The sequence below is a fragment of the Emys orbicularis genome, chromosome 3 (assembly GCF_028017835.1).
Source record: "Emys orbicularis isolate rEmyOrb1 chromosome 3, rEmyOrb1.hap1, whole genome shotgun sequence".
In the NCBI taxonomy this organism is placed as follows: domain Eukaryota; kingdom Metazoa; phylum Chordata; order Testudines; family Emydidae; genus Emys; species Emys orbicularis.
The window spans coordinates 182803838-182812790 of record NC_088685.1 but is presented as its reverse complement, the minus strand read 5'-3'; the positions used below and the strand labels follow the sequence as shown (position 1 = coordinate 182812790).

Here is an 8953-nt window from a genome sequence, read left to right as displayed (position 1 = left end):
TGCATTGAGTGGGGTGATCCACAGAGAGTAGCTCAAACCTTCAAAGTGTCTGGCCAGCAGCAGGACATTAGCACTTCAGGGGAGGGGTGTGTGTGGCAGTGACATCACAAAGGCCTTTTGCAGGACCTCAGCCTATTGGTCAAAGGTGGTGGGGAGGTGGTGACCTCACAGAGAGATGCTGACATCAGCCAGGCAGGATAGGGGCGCAGGGCCAGGGAAACCTCAGAGACCCCTGTGGCTTTGCTTCAGCAAGTCTCCTTCTCGAGGTCTCTCTTTGAGGACTGAGAGAGTATTAGGGTTCACGTACGTGAGTGCCAGGAGGAGCCTCTTTTGAGCTTTCTCCTTTCCTTTTACTGATTTTACTAGAAAACAGATGTCCCTGTTTAGAAGGTAAGAGACTCCGAGAGGTTTGGAACCTGTTCAGTCTGATCCACCTGGTGGCAGCTGAATTCTAGGCATGGAAAACAGTAGTTTAAGGTGGCAGAATTTTATTCCCAACCTTGGATTTTGTCCCATACAATCACTGGGGACATTAGGGTTTGTCCTTTTCGTTTTGCCTTTTCCTCCATCCCTCCTTCCTTTCTCTTCATCTCTTCCTTCTTTTGTCCTTTCTCCTGTTCCCCTCCCACCACCAGGAGGGGTGAGGCGGGCTGGCTCCAACTGGCTGTAGGATCTGCTGCTGCAGGGGCTGTGGGTTAGGAGTGTTGCTCTTGGGGAGGCAGAGGCAGAGCAGAGAATGAGCTTGGCTGGAGTCAAGTTCTTCTTGTCCTGGTTAAGTAGTGACTGGGCTTTTAAGGGGACCATGCTCCAGGTTCATGCCTTCCTGTCATCCTGGAGCAGCTGGGGAAGCAAGTCCTCATGGAGGGCCCTGCCCATATCCCTGTTCTCCAGGCTCCCTTGGGGGCAGAGGAAATTAAGGGTCTAGCTCTAGCTTCTATCCTCTAGCATCTCCTGCTGAGGGGAAAAAGAGAGTCCTGGCCCACGGGGGACTGGGAGCTGGCAGGAAAATGCTGATGGAGTCCCCTCTCCCTCTCCCTTCCATTAGAACTCAGCAGAATCCCCCAGGATGGGTCACCACGTGGCACAGCTGGCTCTGTTGATCAGTGCCCCAGCCAAGGACATCAGCCAGCAGGCCAGGGAGGGGGTTTACCGGCTCTACCAGCTGCTGCTTCACCAGAGGGGTAAGGAACCCAGCTGGGAAATGGCACCCGATAGTAGAGTGAGACTGGGACCCAAGCCAATTTCTCTCAGACTGACCCCGGCTGGGGGATGAGTCTCTGTTTGTCTCTTTCTCTGTTCTATATCTCTCCCCTGCAATTCTGTTGGGCCAGGCACGCAGCGAGGACTCTGCCCACTGTGCAGCCACCAATGGGATTGGAAGGACACAAGCACTGCAACCAGAGTGACAAATGTGGGTGTGGGTGTGGGTCTCTCTTTCCCAGGGCTGAGCATCCATGAGACCAAAGCCCTGAGGTGCTGGGACTGGCACCAGGACAGCAGGCTCCTGGGCTACAGGAATACAGCCAGGGTCGGGGAGGTAAGGACACTCTGCCAGGGCATGCGACAGCTCAGGGAGTGGGGGTGGCTGGGTCCCCTGCAGTGACTGCCTCCAGGGGCCACTAGATGGAGATGCCGTTCTAGCCCCAGGAGTTGGAGCCTGGCTCTGGGCAATCTGCTAATGCCTCACATCCTGTTGGTTTTAGGTCTTCGGAAAGTTCTTCTCGGAAGGGCAGAGAAGACTCTTCCTCCGGACGGCAGTGCTGGCCATCCACAACCCCCTGCTGTGTGTCCAGGGGCGGCTCTAGGCACCAGCAAAGCAAGCACGTGCTTGGGGCAGCCCATTTGCAGCGGCGGCAGGGATCCAGCCTGGGAGCTGAGAACCAACAGGGGGTCCTGGGAGCTGTAGTTCCTTGGTTAGCTCCCTGCCTATAGAGCCAGCCTTGGAGCAGGGAAAGAACTACATTTCCCAGCATTCCCTTGGCCACTACCAACAGGATAGAGGGGGAGGGAGTGAGGAAGCTGAGACCTCATGCTGTAGCCTGCTGTGAATGGAGAGCTGAGCTGTGAGTAGGGATTCCATATTTTAACATTCAAAAAATAGGACACTCCACGGGGAGGGAGGGTAGCCCCACCCTGCCCCCATCCACTCCCTCTGACTGCCCCCCACAGAAACCCCAACCCATCCAACCCCCCTGCTCCCTGTCCCCTGATCACCCCCTCCCGGGACCCCTTCCCCAACTGCCCCCCAGGACTCCACCCCCTATCTAAGCCCCACTGGTCCTTGTATCCAACTTCCCCCTTCCTGAGACCCCCCCCCGAACTTCCCCTCTAGGACCCCACCCTCTACCTGTCCCCTGACAAACCCCTGGGACTCCCATGCCTATCCAACTGCTGCCTGTCCCCTAACTGCCCCCCCAAACCCCTGACCCATCTAACCCCCCCTTCTCCCGGCCCCTGACTGCCCCCCCGAACCTCCGCCCCATCCAACCCCCCCTGCTCCCTGTCCCTTGACTGCCCACCCCCCACCCCCCGGAACTCCCTACCCCTTCTGCAACCCCCCAACCCCCTTACCGTGCCATTCAGACCAGCGTGTCTGGCTTCGTGCAGCGCCAGACACACTGCTGCATACATGCTGCTGTGCTCTCCTGCGGAGCCACAGGCTCCCCCCTCCAGCACCTGCCTTCCAGATTTGAACACCTCAAAATTCAGGAGTGCTCAAGCTCAGTTTGGGCAGCTGTTACTTCATTTCTCCCAAATCAAATATACTGATCCACTGTAACTTGCTGTAGAAAAAGTAGGATAACATTGAGCAAGAAATGTTTCTCAGTGGTTATTAGGACTGGAATTGCTATTTTCAACAGCCATTGCCTTTTGTTTGTTTGTTTGTTTAAAAGGAAGACAGTAATATTGCATTGGCAAATTCCCCATAGAAAGAAAGAGTGGAACAAAAGAATAATAAAGGCACCTCAACTTTTCCTCATTTATGTAGGACAGTCTTATAATATGCATCCAGATATCCTCCAATCACACAAGCTGAAAATTGTTCCACTTTACTGCAGTTCTGTAACCATATGGGAACCAATCCTGTCTGTGTTCTGTGCACATCTAAAATTCCTGCTGAATGACCTGCCGTGGGAGCGAGTTACCAGTGACGCAGGGCTGCGGCGGAAGGAGGGTGCAGGTGGGGGGGGTGAGCCCAGGGCTGGGGCGGCAGGAGGTGTGTGTGTGTGTGGGGGGGGCAATGGTGGGGGGTAGGGGGAACCCAGAGCTGGGGCAGCAGGGTGTGTGTGTGGGAGAGCCCAGGGCTGGGGAGGCAGGGGGGTGCGGGTGGGGGAAGTGAGAGCCCAGGGCTGGGGAAGGCAGGGGGGTGCGGGTGGTTGGGGAGAGCCCTGGGCTGGGGCGGCAGGGGGGTGTGGCGAGGAGCCCAGGGCTGGGACAGGGGGCAGCCAAAAATTGTTTTGTTTGGGGCAGCAAAAAACCTAGAGCCGGCCCTGCCCCTGATCCAGTTAACTGAGGAAACCTCCCAGATCTTTCTCTGCTCCCTCCTGGAAGGCTCAATCTGGTCCTATGCTTTCCATAGTAAAGTCATGTGGTGAACATGTTATGGGTTTCAGACTGCAATTTATTTTGCTGGGTGTGTGCAGCGATGCAGGGGCAGAAGTCAGGTTGGTGACTGATTCTTAATGATGAATTTCCAGATTTTCACATATTTAGTTGTTCTTAAAATGGCAGCATTCTTTATACATGTGTTGTTGTTTAAGGGAGATCTACAAACAACTCCACCTCACTGATGGCATTTTTTTTTGGCCTGGTGCCATTTACGGCTTTAGCATCCAACCAATCTACACTGCTTTCAGTTGCAAAGGTGGGGAACAGCCCCAAAAAGGAGGAGCAGAGTAAAAACGAAAGAAAGAAAGAAATCAGTGCAGGGAGTTTAAAATGCTTCCTCTCCAGCAACCAGACAGTCTTCCTCGCTCACATTTTCACAATCCAGCCTTAAACAACATACACTGAGGGCAACAGTCTGAAGAGCTGTGCATAAGTTTGGGACCGTAATGAGAGTCCTCCTCCCATGATTTCTGAGCCACTATAGCTGCAGGGGAAAGCCCTCCAGCATCTCCAGCTGGGCAACTAGCCCTTCCCTTACTCTGTGCTCCCTACACTAGCTACCCAAATAACCTGTAATTCCATTGGTTTTCTGCTGCTTCATTTGGGATTGTTTTTCACTCCCTTTTTTAAGAGACATAATAAAAAAGACTTTAAGCTACTGGTGGTGGTGGGTGGGAGGAATGTCCCAGCAGCCAAGCACCCCAGAGGGCCAAGGACAAGATCTCTGGGAGTGAAACAGTTCCAACTTTGGGGGGGGGGCTTATCGTCTGCCTGGCATGCCAGCAGCTCCCTTCTGCCCTTTTCGTGCATCTCCCTCCACCTCTTTTCCTGGCTCCCCTCCTGCACAGGGAAGGGAGCTGGGGTGGTTGCTTTCCCCTCACTCCGCAGGCGTGAGTCTGAGGCTGGCAGATCTCAGCTTCTTCCCTCCTCGTCCTGCTGCATTTCCCTTCTAGGAGGATGTGGTGGGCGGTATTGGGCCGTAGCTCCTATTAGAGTTAATACGGGAGGGTCAGGGGACATGGTGAGCAGCTGAAAACTTCAAACCAAACCAACTCTGCACTGCCCCGCCCCTCCCCTCTTCACCCCCCCCCCCCCCTTCCTTGGAAGTTCGAGCTGCGCTGCCTGCATCAGCAGCCGGGCTGGCAGGAGGAGCAGCAGCAGCCCCTGCCCCCCCTGTGCTCCCAGCCCGCTCTGCCCCCCCGCCAGCCATGGGCTTTGACCTGGATCGCTTGGCCGAGCCCGTGGAGCCGGATCTCAAGTGCAAACTGTGCAGCAAGGTGCTGGAGGAGCCGCTGTCCACGCCGTGCGGGCCCGTCTTCTGCGCCGGCTGCCTGCTGGCCTGGGCGGTGCAGCGGCGCCTGTGCCCCCTGCAGGGCCAGCCCATCTCGGCCAAGGAGCTGCGCCAGGTGCTGCCGCTCAGGAGCCTCAGCCAGAAGCTGGAGCTCAAGTGCGACTCCAGCCCGCGGGGCTGCGGCCGGCCCGTGCGGCTCCACCAGCTGGCCGCCCACGTGGAGCTGTGCGACTCCAGCCCGGCCCGGTGCCGCCACAAGGGCTGCCCGCCCGGAGGTGCTCAGCCTGAAGGACGTGGACGCGCACCTGCGGGAGAGCTGCGAGCACCGCCCGGCCGGCATCTGCCAGCAGGGCTGCGGCTTGGTGCTCCTGCAGCGGGACCGGGCGGGGGGCGCGCAGCCGGGCGGGGCGGGGCGGGGGGCACTGCTGCCTGCGGGCGCCGCGCAGCCAGAACAGCAGCTTGCCAGGCCAGAGGGCCAGCCTGGAGCAGGAGCTGAAGCGACAGGCCCTGAAGTGGAGCCAGAGGGAGAAGTCGCTGCTGGCTCAGCTCGCGGCGCTGCAGAGCGAGGTGCAGCTCGCGGCGCTTAGGTACCAGGTGAAGTTCAACCAGTGCATGAGCCACATCCGCAGCATCCCCAGGAACCTGGCCGGCAGCCACCCCTGCAAGGTGAGTGAAGGAGTGAGCGGGCTGGGGGCCGCAGGAGCCCAGCCTGGCGGGCTCTGAAGTGAGCCGCCCCCTTCCCCTCAGCCCGCTGTTTGGTGTGACCCGGCTGCCTGTCTTTACACTGGGATCTCCTCTATGCCAAGGCTGCTCCTTGGAGGGTGCCTAGCAGACAGCGACGCTGGAACAATTTGCATAGTGGGGGCACTGAGAGCCATTGAACCAAACTGTCAACCCTGTATGTGATGGAAGCCACTTCAAGCCATGGGGTGCGGGAGCACCCCTAGTTCCAGCCCCTATGCTATCAGCTCATGGGTGATACTGCCAACGACCCTATCGACTTGGGACCAGATTCTCTGCAAGCCAAACTCTGCTGCAGTCAGCAGACCTACCCGAGCAGAGACTGGACCCTTTGTGGCATTTATTCCATCCCTACTTGTGTGGTCGCTTTTGGCAAATACAAATCGAGCTGACACACACTGTAGCCTCTGCCCACCACACTGTAACTGGACCTGGGATTGCACTTTCAGCCCCTGCAGTTTGGTGCGGTCCCCTAGAAAACCCCCAAAGGCAGAGAGGCAGTCAGTGAACACATGGCAGGTTAGTGCCACTCTCAGCCACCTAAAACCTAGCTCTCTCTTGTTGTGCCGATGCTTGAAAAGTCCGGAAACAGTTAAAGTGATGTGAATCAAACTTTTACATTTCAGCCCCCCCATTCATTCAGCCTGGAAAACTCGTCATCTTTCAAGAGCTGTGAAAGCAGATTCTTTCGGGCTCTCTCATTTTCTTTAAGAGTGCAAACGAAGAGCCTAAAATGCAGTCATAAATTACGTGAGTCTTTTTAGGTTACGTGTTTCGTGTCTCCTTTTGTAGTTTAAGAATCTGGCGGCTCTAGGGGTTGCACACCAGCAGCCTCTGGTAGTTCCCAGTGACTCAGTTTGGATGAGGATCTCATGTCAGGTTTGTCTGGAGTGAGAGGGAAACACAAGTGAGAGGAAAGGGCTTCAACTTCGCTGACAATAAACAAATTTGAATGCAAATCTTCCGGGGCAGGGTGTCCAGATCAGACCACAATTCATCCAGCTGGGTGTGACCTTATTAATCCTGGTACTGTGTTTTCTTTAGATGGGGTTCCAGTTTCAGATAGACATGGAGCTAACAGATATTTTTGTCTTATAATTACATTATTAAGAAGTAGCTTGGGAAACAGTTTGTTGTTTAAAAACATTAGAATAGTTTATAGTTTAGGAACAGTTCTGCAGGGACACAGAAATGTCTTTAGTTTTGGAGAAGGGCATAATGATTGGCAGTTTTGACATTAGAGACCAGCGCTGCTGCTTCAGCCCTTTGCCAAGTCAGATGGCATTGCTTATTGAATTGCCTGCTTTTGATTGAATAAACAGACACATTTTACTGGTGAGATGGCTTAACATGCTAAAGGGTTTGTTCTGTAAAGCTTTAATTCCTGTCTGAAGGATTGCTGTGCAGAGTCTGACATTGTTGGTTGCAACCATGGTGAGAAGTGATTTAATAGAACTTAAGCGCCACTCAAGAGACTTTTCTTCCAAAATCTTTATTGACTCTTTTGAAGCAAAATCCAGAGGAAAAGATTTGCGTAGTCTGGCCGGCTTCTGAACTAGTAGGATATGCTGAACTTCAAACTGCTATAAAAGAGACTCACATTTGGGGCACTGATTCAAGTTCTCAGAATTTTTATGTCCAGGATTAAGATGATAAATTCAAGGCTTATTGGAAATAAAATACTTAGTGTTTTAGAAACTTGAATACTTAATCTTTTTTTTTTTTTTTTTTTTTTTTTTTTTGCTACTTCCTCCTGGTGGCTAATCCATGGGGTTGGGGTGTTGGTTTTAGAAGATATGCTCATATATCGGCTTCACCTCTGGGAAGATATGACGAGAGGGAATGAAGAGAGCCAGCAATGATTGCAGTGAAGTGCCCAGTACGCAAGAAAAATAGTAATATGTGGGGAGGAGGTGAGAAAGAACAGGATTTTAAAAAGGACATTTTAAAAGGAAGTTGGCACATTGACATGAAGGCAGTCCTCTTGTGTAATGATTCTATAGCTATCCTTTCTTGTCACTACCAGTAGGTGCTGATGTATGTACTGCCTCAGAGAAATATGTTACAGAAGACAAGGAAAATTCATATAACGCTCATTTGGAAGAAAAACCATCAATAAAGTAAAAAATGTTCCTCATTAATTTAAAATGTATCATGCTGTAATATAAAACTTCACTGCCACAGTTAATAAAAATCTGTTTGGATATCAGAGTGCATCTACATTCATTATTATATTCTGAATATTTTAAAATGTACATTTTCTTTACTTGTCAAAATTGCTTAAATTTACCAATGTATAGAGAATGACAAAACACAATCTTACTTTACTCGGTACAGGCTGAATACAAATTTTCAGTAGGCATTATGTCTCCTGAAATACAACTGCTCTTATATGTGAAAATTCAAAATAAATTAAATTACTATGCTAAAGAAAGGCCTGTGATAATCTTTTTTGTTTTCTTTGTATGGTTTAGAAAATTATTTAACCATTTTTACCTAAGGAAGTAGGTTTTTTTTCATATATTATTATTTTTTAACTTTGGTTTCTTCACTATTTTTTACTCTGTGACTTATAAAATCACATCTAGGATTTTTGTGTGTGTGTTTTCTAGCTTATTTGCTTTACTTTGCTGTGAAGAAAAAAAGAAGAGAAAAAAGGTGTCTCTTCCCCCCCCCCCCCCTTTGAAGTGCTGTGGAATCTGTATAGAACCAGCTTGTGGAGCTGGAAATGATAAGAGGCCGAGATCTGGGTGAAATCCTGGCTCCATTGAAATCAATGAGAAAACTCCTATTGACTTCACTAGGGCAGGATTTCACCTCATAAGCTTAATATCGAATGTAATTAGTATATACAGGGATTTGTTTTAAAGGTACATAAACATTTGGGGCCTTATTTCAAGAGGTGCTGAGCACTCCCAGATCCACTAACTTAAAGTTTTGTGTGCTCAGCATCTATGAAAATCAGGTCCTTGGGCTCTTCAAAGTACCTGTTACATTTCAGTGGTATTTGTTTTTTCCATCGTGTAAACTCCTGTGTCATTTATAAGTATGTAGCACCATTTTAAATCAGAGTTTTCCATTCAGCTTGTTTGTGTTGCATTTTCCACAGCGAAAAGCTATAGAACATTGATACAGTCCCATGAAGTATTCTTTTTCATGTAACATTTTTAAATTAGCATTTCACCCCTTTTTTCTTAGGGAGGAGAATCTAAGCCATTAACCATCATGCTACAAAGAGAAAATGATACTTTGGGATTCAATATTGTAGGAGGACGACCCAATCAGGTAATCTCCAAAGTAAATATAGTTTTT

At 51.0% G+C, this 8953-nt stretch overlaps 1 pseudogene; it reads left to right on the top strand.

The window, feature by feature from the left end:
- The first annotated feature begins 4817 nt into the window (after positions 1-4817).
- On the top strand, positions 4818-5623 carry LOC135876302 (E3 ubiquitin-protein ligase PDZRN3-B-like; annotated as a pseudogene).
- Positions 5624-8953: the final 3330 nt, after the last annotated feature.